Source organism: Oncorhynchus nerka, linkage group LG3, assembly GCF_034236695.1.
Source record: "Oncorhynchus nerka isolate Pitt River linkage group LG3, Oner_Uvic_2.0, whole genome shotgun sequence".
Lineage (NCBI taxonomy): Eukaryota > Metazoa > Chordata > Actinopteri > Salmoniformes > Salmonidae > Oncorhynchus > Oncorhynchus nerka.
In genome coordinates this window covers 49,633,182-49,655,060 of record NC_088398.1, presented here as the reverse complement: position 1 = coordinate 49,655,060, position 21,879 = coordinate 49,633,182, and the positions used below count along the sequence as shown (strand labels likewise).

The 21,879-nt window shown below is 40.8% G+C and overlaps 1 protein-coding gene across 2 annotated transcripts in view; it reads right to left on the bottom strand.

The window, feature by feature from the left end:
• Window positions 1-21,721, bottom strand: part of LOC115110032 (ly6/PLAUR domain-containing protein 6B) — a 56,877-nt gene extending 35,156 nt beyond the window's left edge. Inside the window, exons 1-2 of one of the 2 annotated variants that reach the window (XM_029635365.2) lie at window positions 21,555-21,721; window positions 19,283-19,452 (exon numbers count right to left, since the gene is read on the bottom strand). The gene's annotated coding sequence lies outside the window, so the exon portion shown is untranslated. The remainder of the gene's footprint in view (window positions 1-19,282; window positions 19,453-21,554) is intronic. The other variant, XM_029635356.2, reaches the window with a different exon arrangement.
• Between the last annotated feature and the right edge of the window lie 158 nt (window positions 21,722-21,879).

The following is a 21,879-nucleotide window of genomic DNA, read 5'->3' as shown; positions in this document are numbered from 1 at the left end:
AAGGTCATATTGTAAAATGTCATATTCCTATGGGTTCCACAGGTTGTCAGCAGTCTATGTTCAAGGTTTCAGGCTTGTAACTTAATAAAACAAATCAGAAATAACAGTTTTAGTAGAAGGACACAGTCTTGGAAATTCATGTTTGCGCGCACCATGAAGAAATTACGCACCTGCTAAAATCATTTTCCTATTGAACATACTTCTTTCCGAAATAAATATTATAGTTTGATTACATTTTAGGGTATCTGAGGAGTAAATATAAACATATTTTGACTTGTTGAAACAAAGTTGAGGGGTAGATTTTCAGATTCCTTTCTCTACAAGTTGAACGAGTGGATTACTCAAATCGATGGCGCCAACTAAACTGACTTTTTGGGATATAAAGAAGGATTTTATCTAACAAAACGATACTACATGTTATAGCTGGGAACCTTTGGATGACAAATCAGAGGAAGATTTTCAAAAAGTAAGTGAATATTTAATCGTTATATGTGAATGTATGAAACCTGTGCTGGTGGAAAAATATTTTGATGTGGGGCGCCGTCCTCAAACAATCGCATGGCATATTTTCGCTGTAATAGCTACTGTAAATTGGACAGTACAGTTAGATTAACAAGAATTTAAGCTTTCAGCTGATATAAGACACATATGTACCTAAATGTACCATAATATTTCTGAATATTTATTTGAATGGCGCACCCTCCAGTTTCACCGGAAGTTGTCCCGCTAGCGGGACACCGATCCTTGTGAGAGGCAATTATTATTATTTTTTATACTATTTTAATTGAAAACAGACACAGTAAGGTACCTTATTGTTGCCCAGAAATGATTTGATATTGAGATCAAAACGGCTGCATTAGATCTTTTAAGACACTTAATAGACCAGTAAGACTGGATTTTAATAAGATATGCAGATATTTTCACAATACACATGACTGAAGACTCAATATAATAGTGCATGACTTCTTAGAATGAAGTGTCTGCTTTAATTTGACTTTCATAAAACTGTGGAAGTTAATCAACTGATCATATTTGTCTTCTGGTTTATTTGATCAATCATGAAGCTACCTGTGGTTGGATGAACTGATAGGGTAATGACTGTTTATGGTGTCTGTATCAGTTAAGGAGAGACGAACAAGAGGTTTGTGGTGCGGTGAAATTCTCTTCAGACCATCTACATCAAGGTGACACCAAAAGAAAAACAGAGAGAGAAAGAGTGAGAAAAAATCTTCTTCTGGCAGCTTTAAACTGAAATGTTTCAGCCATTGTCTGTATACTGTTACACTCTACCAGTTTGGAAAGCCCTGGGCCAATACAAATGACAGATTTATAGCTTTGTTTTTTGGCAGCCGGGTATTGGACTCTACAGTAGGCAATGTTGTTAAAGGTAGAGAAGTAGAAAGAGGGCGAGTCGCTTCATGAGAGGGACTGTATGTAAGTGGACACACCCGTCACTAGTGTCAGCATGGCTTGTTGTATGACAATACTCAGTGACACCTTGAGGGTTGTGGGTACCTGAGTGGACATGGAATACAATGAGAGTCCCTATTTTTTAGCTGCAGTTGATTGTGGGGAAGGAGAAAGGGAGAAAGTCATGGATTATGGAGGTGTTATAGGGTAGGATGTTGGTGGGGCAAGGATGCCCTGTGGTGTAACAAGCTGCTGAATCATGGAAAGTTTTGTCTATTGCCTCAGTTATTCTGAACACAATCTAAAATGTACAAGATGGTGCCGGAGGGGATGGCTGCCGTCTTATCGGCTCTTAACCAACCATGCTATTTTGTTTGTTTTTTCGCGTTGCTCATAACTTGTTTTGTACATAATGTTGCTGCTACTGTCTCTTATGACCGAATAGAGCTTCTGGACACCAGAACTGGGATTACTCACCTCAAATTGGACGAGGAGTTCTTCAATAAGTCAGATGCAGGAGATATACTACAGACGCCCGACCAGGCCCAGATCCATGTGACTCGCTGGAAAAGGAAACGTAGGTTTTGCGGAAAGAGATCTGAATGCCTTGTGAGGATCAGGCGACGAGTGCATAATTAGCCCTTGCCTTCCTAACGTTCAATCGCTGGAAAATAAATGGGACGAAGTGAAAGCAAGTATATCCTACCAACGGGACATTAAAAACTGTAATATCTTATGTTTCACTGAGTTGTGGATGAACAACAACATTAAGAACATACAGTTGGCGGGTTATACACTCCATCGGCAGGATAGAACAACAGCCTCTAGTAAGACACGGGGAGGGGGCCTATGCATATTTGTAAACAATAGCTGGTGCACAATATCGAAGGAAGTCTCAAGGTTTTGCTCGCCTGAGGTAGAGTATCTCATGATAAGCTGTAGACCACACTATCGACCTAGAGAGTTTATCTGTACTTTTAGTAGTTGTCTACATACCACCACAGACTGAGGCTGGCACTAAAACAGCTCTCAATGAGCTGTATCCCACCATAAGCAAACAGGAAAATGCTCATCCAGAGGTGGCGCTCCTAGTGGCCGGGCACTTTAATGCCTGCATTCAGTTTTACCTCATTTATATCAGCATGTTAAATGTGCAACCAGAGGGAAAAAAATTCTAGACCACCTTTACTCCACACAGAGATGTGTACAAAGCTCTCCCTCGCCCTCCATTTTGTAAATATGAACATAACTCTATCCTCCTGATTCCTGCTTACAAGAAACAAATTCAAGCAGGAAGCACCATTGACTCGGTCTATAAAAAAGTGGTCAGATGAAGCAGATGCTAAACTACAGAACTGTTTTGCTAGCACAGACAGGAATATGTTCCGGGATTCTTCCGATGGCATTGAGGAGTACACCACATCAGTACATAATTACCTCAATGACCTCGACACCGGTGCCCCCGCACATTGACACATTAACTCTGTACCAGTAGCCCCTGTATATAACCCTGCTATTGTTATTTACTGCTTCCCTTTAATTATTTGTTCTTATTATATCATACTTTTTTTATAGGTATTTTCTTAAAACTGCATTGTTGGTTAAGGGCTTGTAAGTAAGCATTTCACTGGAAGGTCTGCACCTGTTGTATTCGGCGCATGTGACAAATACGATTTGATTTGATTACAACATTGGGGGGAGTATTGTGTGTAAAACAGGGTGTTCTATGAGCCATTCCCACAATCTCAGCCACACAGAAACAGCTGGCCATGTCGACCTCACCGTAGGCAGGTGAGCAAACAGCCCTGAGTGGTTGAGTGGTGCTGGCTGCATCAGGCCCGCATGGCAGGCAGAAAGAGAACTTCCCTCAGCATCCTACTGGCACGAGAAGCCATCGTGCACAGAGAGAAACCACCACTAAGAAGTGCTGCCCACAGGAATGCGTTGGCTATTAGTAGCCCCCATTAGGAAGTAGAGAGAGGGGCTCAGGTTACTGTGTGTGTGGCTGGAGCGCACCAGGGCCCACTGAGCCTGTTGCGACGACTCAAAGGGATGCCACAGGACTCATCTTCAATAAAACTCCCACTGGAGGTCATATTATACTTCAGAGGGCTCAGGAAAAATGTGCTCTCACTCACTGTCTCTGTGCATGTTTTGTTTTGCTGTATCACTTAAGTGGAAGGCATTCCAATAATGCAATAGCTATAACAGTTAGGATACAATCACAAACAAGTACAAACATGTTGCAGAATGCACAGGAGGAAAACAGAGATGAGAAGAAGAGTGAGGAACATCAACGAAGAGCATACGGACAGAACTACCTGCGATATCCTGATAAAATCTTCAATCAGAGTGTCTCTGTCTTCTGTTACATAAAAAGAAAAGGAGAAGTGGTGAGAAAAGTACCCCCACTGTTCTCCAAACAAGTAGGTTCGGTCACTGTCTGCTCTAAACAAAACCAAGTTCCCGCTTCCTTTGGAGTGTGGTTTAAACATCTCCCCATCTTTGTTCTTTGTTCTCGTCCTCTCCCACGCACACACTTTACTATGTAGATCCAACGCAGGAAGTGACTAAGGGGCTGGTCAGTTCTCTGTCACAAACCCCTCAGGCCTAAGGCCCTATAAAACCCAAGGGGCCTTTTCTTCAGGCTTTACTGCTCTTTTGTGTGCATGGGTCATTCTCCCTCTTGTTTGACAATATCAGGCAGTCAGAGCCCAGGCAGACACACTAGTTGTAAACCACTCAGGCTGTCGACAACCCTCTGATCAACTCCAGAGCTTCGAGAAGGCCATCGAGAGGTGTCTCCTGCTGTGGATGGTCTAGCATGTCTAGACTGGAGGTTGACCTCCTTTGGTAGGGCTATATAGCCTGGGCTGAACGCTTTGGAAAATGACTATGTGTGAGGACCAACTTGCAGAGGGATTGGGTGCCTTTAAAAGCAAGTCAGAAAATTGAATGAAGAATACCTGATCATTATAGAAATCACTGTTCTAACAAAAAAAAAAATCTGTATTTTCCTCATTTGCCAGTTGCTTGTACTATAAAGTTTAACAGTCAGATGAGTCTGCACTCAGAAGGTGAAACTATGTTGGTTCACATGACTGGTGCCATTTCAGTAATGACTTGAAGACAGGGGATTATAGTAAACAAAGCCAGCGAAGTGTGACAAAGGACCTATCTAGAGAATAGCTGGAAGCAAAACAAACATCTAGCCTCAAAGGCTGCTCAGAAATGTATATTATGTCTGTGGTCGGTCAAAATGCCTTTAGGAAAAACATTAACTTCATCTCTCCTTTTTCACTTTTTCTCTCTAAATCAGATTATGTTAGACAAGATCTCATCTACACAGCTTTCTCTGAGGGCTTTGAAGTTATAATACAGGACCTAAACCAATCCAGGTGGATGGAGTTTACTATGTTTTCACTGCCTGGTAATGGCCATATAAAAGCTAACCTAAGTGTTCTGCATGGGACCCAGCGTTACACGCAGCATTACACAACCATCTGATTAGAGTCAACCATTAGCTAGGAGATAACTGTCACACCCTGATCTGTTTCACCTGTCTTGTGCTTGTCTCCACCCCCCTCCAGGTGTTGCCCATTTTCCCCATTATCCCGTGCATTTATACCGGTGTTGTTTTCTGTTTGTTGGTTGCCAGTTTGTCTTGTCTCATCAAGACTACCAGCGTGTTTTTTCCCGTACGCCTGTTCTCGCTAGTCCCTCCGGTTTTGACCTTTCTGCCTGCCCTGACCCTGCCTGCTGTTCTGTACCTTTCTGACACTGCACTGGATTACTGACCCATTTTGTTAGTTCGAATCACAGATGTTTATTGTCTGCATCTGGGTCTTATCCTCAGTCCTGATAATAACTGTATTCATTTATCCATTGAGTGATGTTCATCAGTTTTCAAATATAGTTTGACGTGTAATAAAAGATGCAGAAAACTTCTCAACATTGCCTTTGATTACGAAGGCTGATACTAAAACTACTAGGGTTGCCCCGACAAAAAAACAATTGTTTGGTCAATTTTTAAACGTGTATTTTTTCATATATAGACACCCTGATCTGTTACACCTGTCCTCCCAGGTGTCACTTATTTTCCCTGGTGTATTTATCCCTGTCTCTCTGTGCCAGTTCATCTTGTATGTTCAAGTCAACTGGTGTGTGTTTTCCCGTGCTCCTACTTTTCTATTCTCTTCTACTAGTCCTCCCGCTTTTGACCTTTACCTGTTTTCTGGACTCTATTCCCGCCTGCACTGACCTCGAGCCTGCCATTCTGTACCTCCGGATCTCTGAACTGGTTTTGACCTTTGGCCTGTCCATGACCATTCGCTTGCCTACCCCTTTTGGATGGTTAAACATCTTGGACTCTAACCATCTGCCTCCTGTGTCTGCATCTGGGTCTAGCCTTGTGCCCTTATTCCCGGTGTTTATTAAAAAAAAACAATATACACTGAGCTTGTCTGATGCTTCAATCTCTTGCACTGAGATGCAGTGCCTTAGACACTATAGGGATACGCATGGAGGTTTGTTCATGTTCTTCAATCACATTTATCTCTCTACTCTGCCTGTCTGTAATGAACTTGACTAATTGTATTAACTAGCAACTAGGTCAGGCCCACAGCTCATGCTAGAAAACTTGCAACATTGTATCAACTATTCTGGGCCATCAGAGTTTCCCATGCCAATGAGTTCCAGACAGACACAGCTGTATTTGTGCAAGGGATAAGAAGTGATTAGGTATTTTATGACGTTTCCACTGGATCAGAGCATGACATTTTTCCAGAGGCTTGGTGGTTATCGAAAGGGAGATAGCTGGAATTATTATTATAATTATTTTTTTTAAATACAGTGCAAATACAATGTATTCAGACCCCTTGATTTTTCCCCACATTTTGTTACGTTACAGCCTTTTCTAAAAATGTATATATTTTAAATATATCAATCTACACATAATACCCCATAACAACAAAGACAAAACAGTTGTACTTTTTTTTTGCAAATGTATAAAAAAAATGTTTACCTTATTTCCATAAGTACTCAGACCCTTTGCAATGAGACTTCGAAATTGAGCTCAATTGATCATCCTTGAGATGTTTCTACAACTTGGAGTCCAACTGTGGTAAATTCAATTGATTGGACATGATTTAAAAAGGCACACACCTGTCTATATTAGGTACCACAATTGACAGTACATATCAGATCAAAAACCAAGCCATGAGGTCCAAGGAATTGTTCGTAGAGCTCCGAGACAGGATTGTGTCAAGGCACAGATCTGGGGAAGGGTACCAAAATATGTCTGCAGGTCCGCAAGAGCCAGAGCCTGGACTTGAACCGAATTGAACATCTCTGGAGAGACGTGAAAATAGCTGTGCAGCGACAATATCTATCCAACCTGATAGAGCTTGAAATAATCTGTAGAGAAGAATGCGAGAAACACCCCAAATACAGGTGTGCCAAGCTTGTCGTGTCATACCCCAGAACACTCGAGGCAATCAAAAATACTATCAGACATCCCCAAATATATACACGTGTGCGCAGGCCAGGTAGCCTAGGCATACTTCTATGTATAATCAGGTGTGTATCCTTACTCAACATTGACAGGAGCACTCCAAACAAAATACAATTAATAAATTGACAAAACTCATAAATGGAATTAAATAAACCAACACTTGTTTCTCACAAGTGTACCATAGGCTGTGAGCTCTGCAAACAAGTGTCCACTCCAACAATGAGAAGGGTAAATGTAATAATGACTGTAATAATAATATATTGAATGCATTAAAGCTGCAATATATAACTTTTTGGGTGACCCAACCAAATGCACATAGAAATGTAAGTTATAGATATGGCATTCTCATTAAGTCCAAGTCTAAGAAGCGGTAGATCTGTTCTATGTGCGCAGCGCTATTTTTATGCTTCTTAAGTTCAGTTTTTGCTTCTTTTACTGTCAGTTTTTGTACACCAGATTCAAACAGCTGAAAGTACAATATTTTTGGTTGTGGAAAATATATTTCACAGCTGTTTAGATTGTACAAGGATTCTCTACTATATACTTGCTTGTTTTGTCACAAACCGAAATTAGGCGATTTGAATTTTAGCAGGTGCATTGAGCACCTTTAACAGAAACTACCGAAACCAAACAAACATTATTGATTAGAAATTATTAATGGGAAATGTACTACTGGTGATATATATAATGGTCAATTGATAGACACTAACAATCAAAGGGCAAACAATTCACACAATGAGTTAAAAAAACAATGAATGCGCACACATTACAGGAGAGAGCATTTTGGAGAGAGACGCGCTTTGTGCATCTAAGCCATTCCGCAATGGAATAGGCCACTGAGACAGGCACAAATCAGACAGGTGTCTCGTGTGCCACATTTTATTGTTTTGCAACTGCTTGACCAAACAAACCACAGTCAACCAACAGCCTATCGACCAAACAATCGACCAGTCGACTAAATGGGGTCGACCCTAAATCTATGTAGGCTATACAATATACGCATGCTATATTTTCTTGTACTGTACAGTTTCCTGTAGAAAGACTTATATGTAGGTATTTTGCAAAGCACCTCTGGCCTACATGCACTGCATTGTTTTACAATGACAACAAAAAAATGACATCAGTCAAGTGAATAGGCTTGGGGAATCACTGTGGTACAACATTTGTGCATAAATGGATTATTGGCGTGCCAAAGACATCCCTCTCATTGAAAACACAGCCCCAGAGGGGAACAGTGGTATAGTGTCAAACCAACACTTAAAATTGCCTTGCCTTCCCCCTGGCCATTTCAGGTGGGTATACAGTGATATAGTGGAGGAGAGGTGATGTATTGAGGTAATACATTGGTGAGGTTAATGTGTGGTTGTTATCTGATCTCGTCTTGTCGTGCCTCAGTGAGAGGCGAGGGGTGGAGCGGAGCGGAGGAAAGGAACCTGACTGTTTGACCCTTGGGTATATGTTTGCTTTTCTGTGTGCAGAATCTGGGGTCATTTTGATTCTGAATGACTCTACAGAAAAAGAGAGGGAAAGAAAACACCCTTCTACTGTAATTGACTCATTCCAGTTGCATCATGTCAAGATGATGTCATGTTCTACATATTGGCCACATTTTAGGGCTGGGAATTGCCAGGGACCTCGCGATATTTGATATTTAGGTACCATACGATATGTATTGTGATTCTCAAGATTATATATGTATTGCAATCAGGGGTTGGAAATTAAGCTCTGAAAAGTTTCAAACCCCAAAGAGTTTACGGTTTACTGAACTTCAGAGAGTTGCTTTAACGTTGGACCAAAACCACCTAGCTAGCTACCAAGCTTGTGTGTGCAGAGGGGCACCAGAATTCAAATAAAAGACACGCATTACCTTTTAGTCGATAATAAATCCAATGTGAAATGTGATAACTATAGAGTCCTTAAGTAGCGTTGAATAAAAGTTTATCCATTGTTCTCTAATTAAAAATCTATCTCCCTAATTTTGGAATCACGCTTGTAAACGTCAGTAGGTTACAGCACACTATGCTTCAAAGGGAGGGGCAGGTATCCTATACACACACAAAGATTTTCAGCTAGCAGGCACACTGAAACATTTCTGAGTGAGGGCTTTCCATAGGCGCTTTGTTGCGTTTTTAGTGGGAGTGGAAAAAAATGCCCGGAATGTAAAATAACGTTATTAACCGGTTCCCATGCTTTTAAAATAATGGTTCTGTTCCGGAACAGTATAGAACACTTTCGTTCCTGGTTTTGATCCTGTTCCTATAAAAATGTCATTCTATTCCAGTTTTCGGTTCTGTTTTTCTGTTTTCTGTTCTGTTCTGTTCCCCAACCCCTGATTGCAATTTGATATGCGATTTGATGTTCCAAACATATTGCTTTCTATATTATATGTCTGCTGCAGAAAGACAAGAGAGCATGAGAAAATTTGTTTTGATCAGTCATGGCAATAAAAGTGCTGAAAACTTTGCTCACGATTTACAAATATGATGGAGAACAAGCTAGAAGATGAAAAATACAGGAGAATTGGCACAGGTACGGTCGACCTAGTGTTAGCTAATGCTACCTAACAAAAACATTTTGAATAAGAATTACAAATCGATACGTGGGGTCAAAGTATTGATATAATATCGTCCAAAATAATATTGAGATATGTAAGTGTATCGAATTTTTCCCCACCCATCATTACCAAATGTGGCTGATAGGTTGTGCTGCTATAAGTGCAGAAGATAATATCTTGGAATTATGGTATTTTAATAACGATAATATGTGTATCTTTCAAAGACATTCTAAAAAGGGATATTGATGACATAAATGCAACATTACTAGGGTCCATTTCAATAATTTGAATAACATTAACTCTTTTGGGATAGGGGGCAGCGTTTTCACCTTTGGATGAATAGCGTGCCCAGAGTGAATTGCCTCCTACTCTGTCCCAGATGCTAATATATGCATATTAATATTAGTTTCTAAAACTGTTTGAATGATGTCTGTGAGTATAACAGAACTCATATGGCAGGCAAAAATCTGAGAAAAATCCAACCAGGAAGTGGGAAATCTGACATTTGTAGTTTTTCAAAACTTGTCTTACTGAATACACAGTGTCTATGGAGTCAAGTTGCACTTCCTACGGCTTCCACTAGATGTCAACCGTCTTTAGAAACTGGTTTGAGGATTCTATTATAAAGGAGGGGCTCATGAGATCTGTTTGAGTCAGTGGTCTGGCAGAGTGTCTCAGGCTCGTGACGCGCGCTCCCGACAGAGTTAGCTCTCGTTCCAGTGCTTTTCTTCAGACATAGGAATTGTCTGGTTGGAACATTATTGATGTTTTATGTTAAAAACATCCTAAAGATTGATTACATACATCGTTTGACTTGTTTCTACGACCTGTAACGGAACTTTCCGAGTTTTTGTCTGGACGAAGTGCTCGCGCCTGATGAAGATGGATTACTGGGTTGAACACGCTAACAACAAGTGGCTATTTGGACATAAATGATGGACTTTATGGAACAAATCAGTCATTTATTGTCAAACTAGGATTCCTGGGAGTGCCACCTGATGAGGATCATCAAAGGTAAGTCAATATTTATAGTGTTATTTCTAACTGCTGTTGACTCCAAAGGCGGATATTTCTCTGGCTGGATTGGGCTCTGAGCGCCGTTCTCAGAATATGCTTTTTCCGTAAAGTAAAAAAAAAATCTGACACAGCGGTTGCATTAAGGAGAAGTCTATCTTTAATTCTGTGAATAACAATTGTATATTTTATCAATGTTTATTATGAGTATTTCTGCAAAATCACTGGATGTTTTGGAATCAAAACATTACTGCACGTAACGTGCAAATGTAAACTGAGATTTTTGCATATAAATATACACATTATCGAACAAAACATACATGGATTGTGTAACATGATGTCCTATGACTGTCATCTGATGAAGATCATCAAAGGTTAGTGATTAATTGTATCTATATTTCTGCTTTTTGCGACTCCTATCTTTGGCTGGAAAAATTGCTTTTTTTTTTTACTTGGCGGTGAAAGCACATGGCTGTGTGCTTTCGCTGTAAAGAATTTTTTAAATCGGACATGATGGGTAGATTAACAAGAAGTTCATCTTTCATTTGCTGTATTGGACTTGTTAATGTGTGAAAGTTACATATTTCAAATAAATATTTTTGAATTTTGCACGCTGCCTTTTCAGCGGAATGTTGTAAAGGGGTTCCGTAGCACCAATGTTCCTATCCATAAACATCAATGCCTTTCTTAAAATCAGTACACAAGTATATGTTTTTAAACCTGCATATTTAGTTAAAATAAATTCATGTTAGCAGGCAATATTAACAAGGGAAATTGTTAGCAGAGTGTAAGCAGTGTCAGGGTATATGCAGCAGTTTGGACCGTCTGGCTCGTTGCGACTGTGTGAAGACCATTTCTTCCGAACAAAGACCGTAATTAATTTGCCCAAATTTTACATAATTATGACATAACATTGAAGGTTGTGCAATGTAACAGCAATATTTAGACTTAGGGTTGCCACCCGTTCGATAAAATACGGAACGGTTCAGTATTTCACTGAAAGAAAAAACGTTTTGTTTTCAAAATGATAGTTTCCGAATTTGACCATATTAATGACCTAAGGCTCGTATTTCTGTGTCTGTGAGTTTATTACATTGTAATTAAGTCTATGATTTGTTATTTGAAAGAGCAGTCTGACTGAGCGGTGGTAGGCAGCAGCAGGCTCGTAAGCATTCATTCAAACAGCACTTTCCTGCATTTGCCAACAGCTCTTTGCAATGCTTGAAGCACAGCGCTGTTTATGACTTTAAGCCTATCAACTCCCGAGATTAGGATTGCAATACTATAGTGCCTATAAGAACATCCAATTGTCAAAGGTATATGAAATACAAATGGTATAGAGAGAAATAGTCCTATAAATTCCTATAATAACTACAAACTAAAACTTCTTAACAGGGAATATTGAAGACTCATGTTAAAAGGAACCACCAGCTTTCATATATTCTCATGTTATGAGCAAGGAACTTAAACGTTAGCTTTTTTAAATGGCGCATATTGCACTTTTACTTTCTTCTCCAACACTGCATTTTTGCATTATTAAACCAAATTGAACATGTTTCATTATTTATTTGAGACTAAATAGATTTTATTTATGTATTATATTAAGTTAAAATAAAAGTGTTAATTCAGTATTGTTGTAATTGTCATTATTACAAATATATATATAAAAATTGTCTGATTAATTGGTATCGGCTTCTTTTGGTCCTCCAATAATCGGTATCGGTATTGAAAAATCCTAATCGGTCGACCTCTATTTATTATATTATAATTAAGTCTATGATTTGATATTTGATAGAGCAGTCTGACTAAGCAGTGGTAGGCAGCAGCAGGCCCGTAAGCATTCATTCAAACTTTACTGCGTTTGCCAGCAGCTCTTAGCAATGTTTGAAGCACAGCGCTGTATATGACTTCAAGCCTATCAACTCCTGAGATTAGGCTGGCAACACTAAAGTGCCTATTAGAACATCCAATAGCCAAAGGTTTCTGAAATACAAATGGTATAGAGAGAAATAGTCAACGCCTCATAATTCCTATAATAACTACAACCTAAAACTCCTTAACTGGGAATATTGAAGAACTGGGAATATTGAACCACCAGCTTTCATATGTTCTGAGCAATGTACTTAAATATTAGCTTTTTACATGGCACATTTTGCACTTTAACTTTCTTCTCCAACACTGTGTTTTTGCATTACTTAAACCAAATTGAGCATGTTTCATTATTTATGAGACTAAATAGATTTTTATTTATGTATTATAAGTTAAAATAAGTGTTCATTGTTCATTCCGTATTGTTGTAATTGTCATTATTACAAATATATATATATATATAAATCGGTATCAAATTTTATTTGTCACATGCGCCAAATACAACAACCAACAATGCAGTTCATGAAATAGAGTTAAGAAAATCTTTACTAAATAAACTAAAGGAAAAAATTAAATAAAAATGAACAATAAAATGTCATAACAATAATGAGGCTATATACAGGGGGTACCGGTACCGAGTCAATGTGCGGGGGTACAGGTTAGTCGAGGTAACTTGTACATCTAGGTAGGGGTAAAGTGACTATGCATAGATAATAAACAATAGAAGCAGTGTAAAAACAAAGGGGGGGGGGGGGTAATGTAAATAGTCCTGGTGACCCATTTGATTAATTGTTCAGCAGTCTTACAGCTTGGGGGTAGAAGCTGTAAAGGAGCCTTTTGGACCTAGACTAGGCACTTCGGTACCGCTTACGGTGCGATAGCAGAGAACAGCCTACGACTTGGGTGACTGGAGTCTTTGACCATTTTTGGGGCCTTCCTCTGACACCGCATAGTATATAGGTCGGATGCTGAGCAATTGCAAAATCAGGTTAATATAGCTTTTTTAAATGAGAAAGTTACTGAAGTGATTTAACACTGTAGACTCTGACCATAATGTCCTACAGTATGGAAAAGACTGAATGTAAAATTGAGATGGTAGACAGCAAATTTGCCGGCCTCCCTTAAGTCAGTGCTTCGGTCCCCTGGAGAACCATCCCTCCTGGTCATTACATGGGTGTGAGTTTTAGGGTCAGTTTAATTGACCGTCAGATTATGCCCCTCTGCATCCCCTTACCCCACCACCCACCCCCTGCCACTCCCACCCTGCTCCCCAGGTTCCAGCCCGCTAGGCCTAGAAAAGGGAGTCTCCAAAACAAGGACTGTCTTTGTATCACCCCACTCTGCCAGGAAATCGAAACCGCTTTCACCGCGGATGCCGCAGAAAGGGGTGGACATGGGCCCAGAAAACCACCTGAGCGGTCTCAGGTATCGTCTGTAAAGCACTCTGCAGGTGAAGCCAACAAGTACAAATGGGTGAGCGCTACTGAGGCATCAGTGGAGCAACCATTTGGGGATGTGTTTGATCTGAAAAGACATCAAATCCCTTAAACAGAAGAAATTCAGGCAAGGAACTAATGCCTCTTCACCATTGGGGTTGGCTACACAAAATGCTAAATGTTTGCTAAATAAAGTAGCCAAATTCTTGCCTGACAGCTGTCAAGAAGGCAGTATGCTGTTGACTCTCCAGAAGTGATCCACTAGGGGTAATATATGCGACATGTGGACACTTGCTTGTCGAACATCTCATTCCAAAATCATGGGCATTAATATGGAGATGGTCCCCCCCTTTGCTGCTATAACAGCCTCCACTCTTCTGGGAAGGTTTTCCACTAGATGTTGGAACATTTCTGCGGGGACTTGCTTCCATTCAGCCACAAGAGCATTAGTGAGTTTGGAAACTGATGTTGGGCGATTAAGCCTGGCTCGCAATCGGCATTCCAATTCATCCCAAAGGTGTTCGATGGGGTTAAGGTCAGGGCTCTGTGCAGGCCAGTCAAGTTCTTCCACACCAACCTCGACAAACCATTTCTGTATAGACCTCACTTTCTACACAGGGGCATTGTCATGCTGAAACAAGTAAGGGCCTTCCCCCAAACTGTTACCACAAAGTTGGAAGAACATAAGATTTCCCTTCAAGGGAACCAGGAAAGACAGCCCCAGACCATTATTTCTCCTCCACCAAACTTGACAGTTGGCACTATGCATTGGGGCAGTTATCGTTCTCCTGGTATCCGCCAAACCCAGATTTGTCTGTCGGACTGCCAGATGGTGAAGCGTGATTCATCACTCCAGAGAACGCGAATGGTGATCTTAGGCTTGTCTGTGGCTGCTCCGCCATTTCATGAAGCTCCCGACGAACAGTTTGTGTACTGACGTTGTTTCCAGAGGCAGTTTGGAACTCAGTAGTGAGTGTTGCAACCAAGGACAGATGATTTTTACACGCTACACGCTTCAGCACCCCGTTCTGTGAGCTTGTGTGGCCTACCACTTTCCACAATAACACGTTTCCACAATAACAGCACTTACAGTTTACCGGGGCAGCTATAGCAGGGCAGAAATTTGACAAACTAACTTGTTGGAAAGGTGGCATCCTATGATGGTGAGCTCACTAAGGCCATTCTACTGCCAATGTTTGTCTATGGAGATTGTATGGCTGTGTACTCGATTTTATACACCCGTCAGCAACGGGTATGGCTGACAGGGATGTCGACATACTTTTGTATATATAATGTACCTGTAGCCCCACAAGTGGTAGGTAATAACACACTATCTTTAACAACTTCAACACCAGAACTGAGCGCTATTGTGAGATTGAGAAAGAATAGTGAGACTAATGCGTATTTGTGCTGTGTCAGACCGTTATTGACAGAGGTATCTCAGAGTGGAGATATGTCTATTGTGTCTTGACAGTTAGATCTGACTGTGATTTACAGGATCAGGCTTATTCATCTTAGATTTCAATTGGTTTCAAATGGTCTACTACTCCACCCACCTAGTGTGTTATACAGTTTAGTTTACGTTCAACCAGCTACCTATGAAGCTCTGCAGGAATGTGTGAAACTCAGCACATAGTTATAGCCTGTCTAAGCCAGTTGACCCCATGAACTGTTAACTGGCAAACATAAAAAACTGTAAAAATCCAGGGTTTAAGAGTTTAAAATTATTTTTAAAAACATGACAAAGCCGAATTATATTAGGCTTAAGCTTTGCTTATATAGGTAGCATAAAAGGTCCTCAGGAGGACAAAGCAGTCTTTCAAACATCAGATACTGAGTCTCAATGAAAAAGGTGAGCCTGGAATTGCAGGTGTTTTCCAATAGAAGGCACTTTATTCATGGACAAAAGGCTTCTTGTAGCTGGGGGAGGACGCAGGTAGAGCTGGGAAATACATTTTGACAGTAAAACAATTCGGTTTTATAGCTTTTCAATGTGCCAACTCTAACTTGCTCTGAACTGGGTCACTACGTGCCTACTTCTCCTGTCTTTTCTCATCGGTTTTAGGGGCACTGGTGGAAACAGGCCAAAATGTAATTAAAAAGTGTGGATTAAACAAAAAATCCTTTGTCAAACTCGACAGTCACACCAAAATATAAACATTTCATGTGCATTGACTCACTCAGTACCATGAGGAACTATACAATTGGATGGAGTCACTTTCACTTTTTTTGTTGTTGTAACGGAGTACCTGGTTTAATAGGCTGTATAATTGGACCATTCAAACTTGGCGATTATCTTCATTAAAGCTTTGAGAGCTTCTCCTTAACAGTCGAGGGTCTTCAATCGTTTTAATTAACGAGACACAATTCCTTCTCCGAACCTACAGTGAAATCAATAGAACCAGAGCAGGCCATTGGGCGACTGCCCCAGTTAGTCTGCCTGTGCCTTTGTCGACCTTGCTCCTTGGAGATCTAATCTGTAGAGATGATGAGAGATTGGGTCCTATCCCGGAGTTCTCTTGTCAGGTTAAGATTAAATTAAACTCCTTTAGCTGTCCCACCTGGGCCTTGGGCCAAGGTAATTGAATAGAGATGCCTGGAAGTTTTATCCAGCGAGGTTGAATATAGCAATCCCTTCTTCTCCCATGGTTTCAGATATGTCACCTGAGTGCAGAGCCGGTGGTACAGCCTGCCTGAACATTCTATGGGGCAGTGCCAGTTTCTGTTTATTAAGACATGTCCCATGGCAGATATTAAATCACACAATGCCCTGCGTAGGGCTCTCCCTTAACTCAGCAGTCCAAAAAGGGACCATTGCTTTAACCATTCATCTTTGGCCTGGGCAAATCCCTTTCTGGTCACAGGTGCCAACATCAGCATGTTCGTAACTCTTCATTTGGGAACGGGTTAGAAATGAAGACTTGGGTGTTCTGTTTATGGCAATGAGGTCTGTCCACGCCACATGTGTGATTCAACACCTCGGAGACTAACTAGAGAGCGCCTACCACTTCGAAAGGGAAATAAATCCATGACAGAGTTGATTAAGTATTCAGAAGTCAGTACGGCAAGAACACAGAGATGTGAAAATTGTACCTTAATGAAATGCTCTTGTTTACAGACAAATCTCTCCCACCTCTCTTTCTGCCTCACCCTACCTAGTTTAAAATGTTGATTCAAGATAACTTGGAATTCATAAGGTTTTCCTCAGGTAGGACACAATGGCAATCTGCCAATGTTCATAAGCAACTCTTATCAGTCACTGTGGCAACCTGTTTGTCTTTGGGTCATGCATAACCTCTGGACAGGGACATCAACCCCCATCATCCATCATAAAATCATGAAAATAACACGGGAAAAGGGCAGGTGCCTCAGACCAGGCCTTATTAGTGCAGGTACCATCCCTTGTGGTTCTGGATCATAGGTTTTCACCTGCCCCTTCAATCAGAAGACTAGCCTCCAAGGAACCACTGACACTCCCCTTTTTCAACCATGGGGCATTCCATGGGCATTATTTATTTTGACACCATGGGTTGGAAAACAGCCAGTCCAATGAAAATAATGGGGAAATATTGTACATGATCTCATATGCATTTAATTCAACTGGGAATTTCTCAAGACTCCACAGCATGGCTGATTTCTTGAGGTAACTATGTTTAAGTATGGGGGGGAAGCCTGAGTAGATGACGTCCATCAATCTCTCCCTACACACAATGATAGCCTGTCCTCATCTTGTCAATGACATAAACCGGTAGGGAGGCTGCATGACATAATGACATGGCGCTCAGATGACACGTGATGGAGGTGTACTATAGCCTGAAGGTTGACTTTTTTTATACGTCTATATTAAGACCCTATACCTCAAAGCCTTGACGTCATTGCATTCACAACATATGTTGTCTTCCCATATAATAATCATATGACATTCATGTAATGCTATGTTCTCACTGAGCTCCTGTTGGAGTTTTTCACTAAGGTTAAATCCTAGCTGCAGGGGAGTTTATCTAAATGCCTTCTGAACAAAACCGTTTCCATCTTGACATCCAATTATATAATATGTAGCTTTTTTATTAGTGCTTATAACAGTAGGTTTGTTGCAGTCGTTTATTTGGAGGGTGATATAATGGGGGTGAAAACTGAGAAAACAATGAGAACTGAGAAGACTAATTTTTCCCTCTCCACCTTTCTTCTTGCCATCTACCTGGTCGTCTTACCCCACCACCATCCATCCCTCGCTCACTCTTGTCTATCCATCTGTCTCCTTCCCTCTCTCCTCTCTTTTCATGGGGGGGGGGGGGGAGTGGCTGCTGAATCAAAGCAGGCCAGTGAACAAGGCCCCCTCTTTTCAGCAGAGTGATAAAAAGTTAATTGGTAGTGTGTGACCAGTCTCAGATTCCTGTGTAATTGCCTCGAGTTGGGTCGGCCTTGATGAAGTCAGTTATACGACACAGAGGGAGAAAAACACCAAAAAGCAACTTAAAACCTTGGCCAGTATCCAAATGATTTAATGAAGAACCTTCTGCAACAAACTGGCAACTAACAAAAGGAACACATGTGCTTGGAGCCACATTTAGTTACTGTTGATAACAGGCACATTTTGTTGATTCTATTGTACATTACATCCATCCAACTTAAAAAATAATAATATATATATTTCGGTATCTTTCTTTGAAACCAGGAATTGAACTTATTTACTGTTTTTCTGAAAAGACAAAAAAAAAAGATCAACGTCTACTTTCAAGATTAAGATCAGGACTCAGAATGTGGCAAAATATGTTGTCATATGGTAAAAACCGTTATTACCCATGCTTAATATCAGGTGGGTCCTTATCAGATATGTTCTGACTGAGTCGTAATCCAATAATAAAAAACACAACTTGTGCTATCTTTCCACAGCATTAGCAGTAGTATGTCTTCACAAGTGCTTCTCCTTGACTATAAACACACTGACCCAAAAGTCTGTGAGCTAGATCTTACTGCCAAGGACCGGAGCCCAATAAATTAAATGATAGTCAAACTTTAAACATTGCGCAGCAGCACTGTTTGAGCAATACCAGAGCTCAGGGTTGCAACACTTATCTCTGTGTTGCAGCAGTAGGCTATAGCTACATGATATCAGCGATTATTTAGTTTTTCACCAACTATTGCGATTTGACTTGCGATATAGATCAAAACACTTGGGTGAACTGTTGGAAACATAGAAATAGAATGATTTATATTAAAAACCAGCATTGTTCTTGTTTGGTACAATCTGTAGACTGCATTTGACCTAACAGAAACAGCCTGAAAACTGACAAGACGGAGTTAACTACAGACGTTACACACGGCTGAGTTGCATTTCAAAATATTGCATGTGATATGGATCTCTTACTGTATGGATAATGCACAGGTCAATATTGCGATTTTGATGAGAATTAGATGAATTGTACAGCCCTACTACCCAGGTAACCCAAGCTCATCCTTTTATTTAGAAACTCTATTATATCTTACTGGAGAGGGCCCTTGATGAAACCAGTCAAACAGACACATATGGATGGATTCTTCTCTGCCTTTTCCACTTTAAGGCCATCATCAGCCGAGGCCCTCCTCAAGAACAGGGCACCACTTCAAACAGCTCATCACCCAATTCCCCTGTGATCTCCCACTGTCCTGACAGCAGACTGACAGACAAACACACAGACAGACATGATAAGAAGGGGGAGGAGGGCTCAGTTTCACTCTTGACTACCCTGGAAAATGACTGATGGCAGGAGACAGAGGGAAGAGGGACACAACTGATAGAGGTTTGAGATGGGTAGAGTTTGAGATGGGTAGAGAAAGAGAAAAAAAAAATAAAGAAAATGGAAGACGGCCAGAGTGGAAGAAATGGGGCTGCTGGGTGCATTGATAAAGGAAGAGAGAAAGATAACAGGATGACAAGGACAGAGAGAAAGAGAGAAGCCTAACATAATCCTGCATAGGTTGTAGTATCAAGTTGGCGCATTGCTAGAATGAGAGATGTAGCTTAAATTAGGCCTAGTCTGGAATAATTGGCATTTAAAGGCCGGGGGGCATAATACAAATGCCAGCACCATGCCCCCCTACTTTTCCCACACATCGAGCACCAGACTTGTACAAGTATGGAGCCTTGACTTGAAGAGAGGGGTTAGGCAGTCTGTTTTTAACTTGTTTTGGTTGTGCACTGGTGGACTAGTGGCAGCAGTTGGTGTGTACGGGACCATGCTGAGAACCACCTGTCCAGACAAAGTCAACCAAAAGTAAGTACCCTCTGGTGAGTGATGCTTTATGGGTAGCTTAGATTTCATTCAAAATGATGTCCTTGTTATCATATTTCAAATATGTTGTGTGTTTGTTTAATGACAAAACATACATTTTCACCTTTATTTAACCAGGTAGGCAAGTTGAGAACAAGTTCTCATTTACAATTGCGACCTGGCCAAGATAAAGCATAGCAGTTCGACACATACAACAACACAGAGTTACACATGGAGTAAAACAAACATACAGTCAATAATACAGTAGAAAAATAAGTCTATATACAATGTGAGCAAATGAGGTGAGATAAGGGGGGTAAAGGCAAAAAACAAAGGCCATGGTGGCGAAGTAAATACAATATAGCAAGTAAAACACTGGAATGGTAGATTTGCAGTGGAAGAATGTGCAAAGTAGAAATAAAAATAATGGGATGCAAAGGAGCAAAATAAATAAATAAATACAGTAGGGGAAGAGGTAGTTGTTTGGACTAAATTATAGATGTAAATAATTAGATATAAATATATGTCAGAGCTATATGTCAGCTATATGTTTACATGATGAGTGAGAGCAATACTCAAGAAATGCCAAAGAAATATGCATGAATAGAAACTGGGAACTGGGAAACTGCCAATGGCAATACATTTCTGTTGGTTGTGCATTTCTTTTTCCTGGAAGCTGTGTGGCCCTGGCTAGGCCCTGAGTGACAGATTGAGACAGGGGTCAGCAGTGGATCCCTGGGCCGGCAGGACACACACAAACAGGCTAGCCTTATGTGGCACTGCAACTGTCATAGCTGGACATTAATGGAGAGAGAGGGAGGGCTATAAGTGGCTGGGTGTGTGGTTTCCTGACCACTACAAAAACAAACAAAAAAAGATTCAATTGTAGGCTCAGCTACTGTACTCAAAACATTATGGGGCTAAATGCATATCGTTTTACATAATTCTGGATCATACTTAGTGATGAAATCTCTAAGTTGAATGATCAAATGATCTGTGTTGTGGTTTGGACCACAGTTACGGGCAGTGAGTGACAGATAAACATTTCTGTTCCTCAGTTACCAGTACCCGATAGTTAAGAGTACACAGTACAGACACTTAAGATGGCCATTGTTTCTCCTATGGCTCAACCATTGGAAACTATTGGGCATGAGTGTTCCGCACACATTTTCAATGGACCAATACAATGGCCTTTGTTCAATGGTTAAACATGTCACCAACAGCTGTCTGCTGAATGGACAACAGTTCACGACAATGGACTACTACGTTGCCATCGATAACAAGATTTGCGCCGATAGAAGCAGAAAAAATTAAACCCCACCATTTGCCACTACTATGAATATTTCCATATTCGATTAATGATTATTATTACGTTTTCGGTAATACTTACAATAATGGCAAGATGTAAACCTATGAATTAGGCTATGCAAAAATCTGTAGCCTACACTATCAATCACTTATTGCGCCTTCCTCCGTTGCAAAACCGTGTAACCGTGCAATTGACTTACCTTTGGCAATGTTTGGTCAGTTTCTTTCTGGATTTAGTTGAAAATGGTGAGGTAGTTATCTTTTTCGTCGCCTAAAACTTCGGTGTATGACCCATGTTGCCTCGTCTCGGTGTGGGTGACAGGGCAGCAGACGCAGCGGGACCCGGGAAGAGGCGGGGAAGCCAACCGGAGGGCGGGGTTGAAGGGCAGGTGAAGTTTCCCTCTCGAGGAGAAGTAGATATGGGAATCTTGCGTGGGCACCCCCGCACACCCCCACACAAATTATTCATCATAGCTGTTTAAAAAATTACACCATTTCCCAGAAGAAAAACAACAACATATTGAT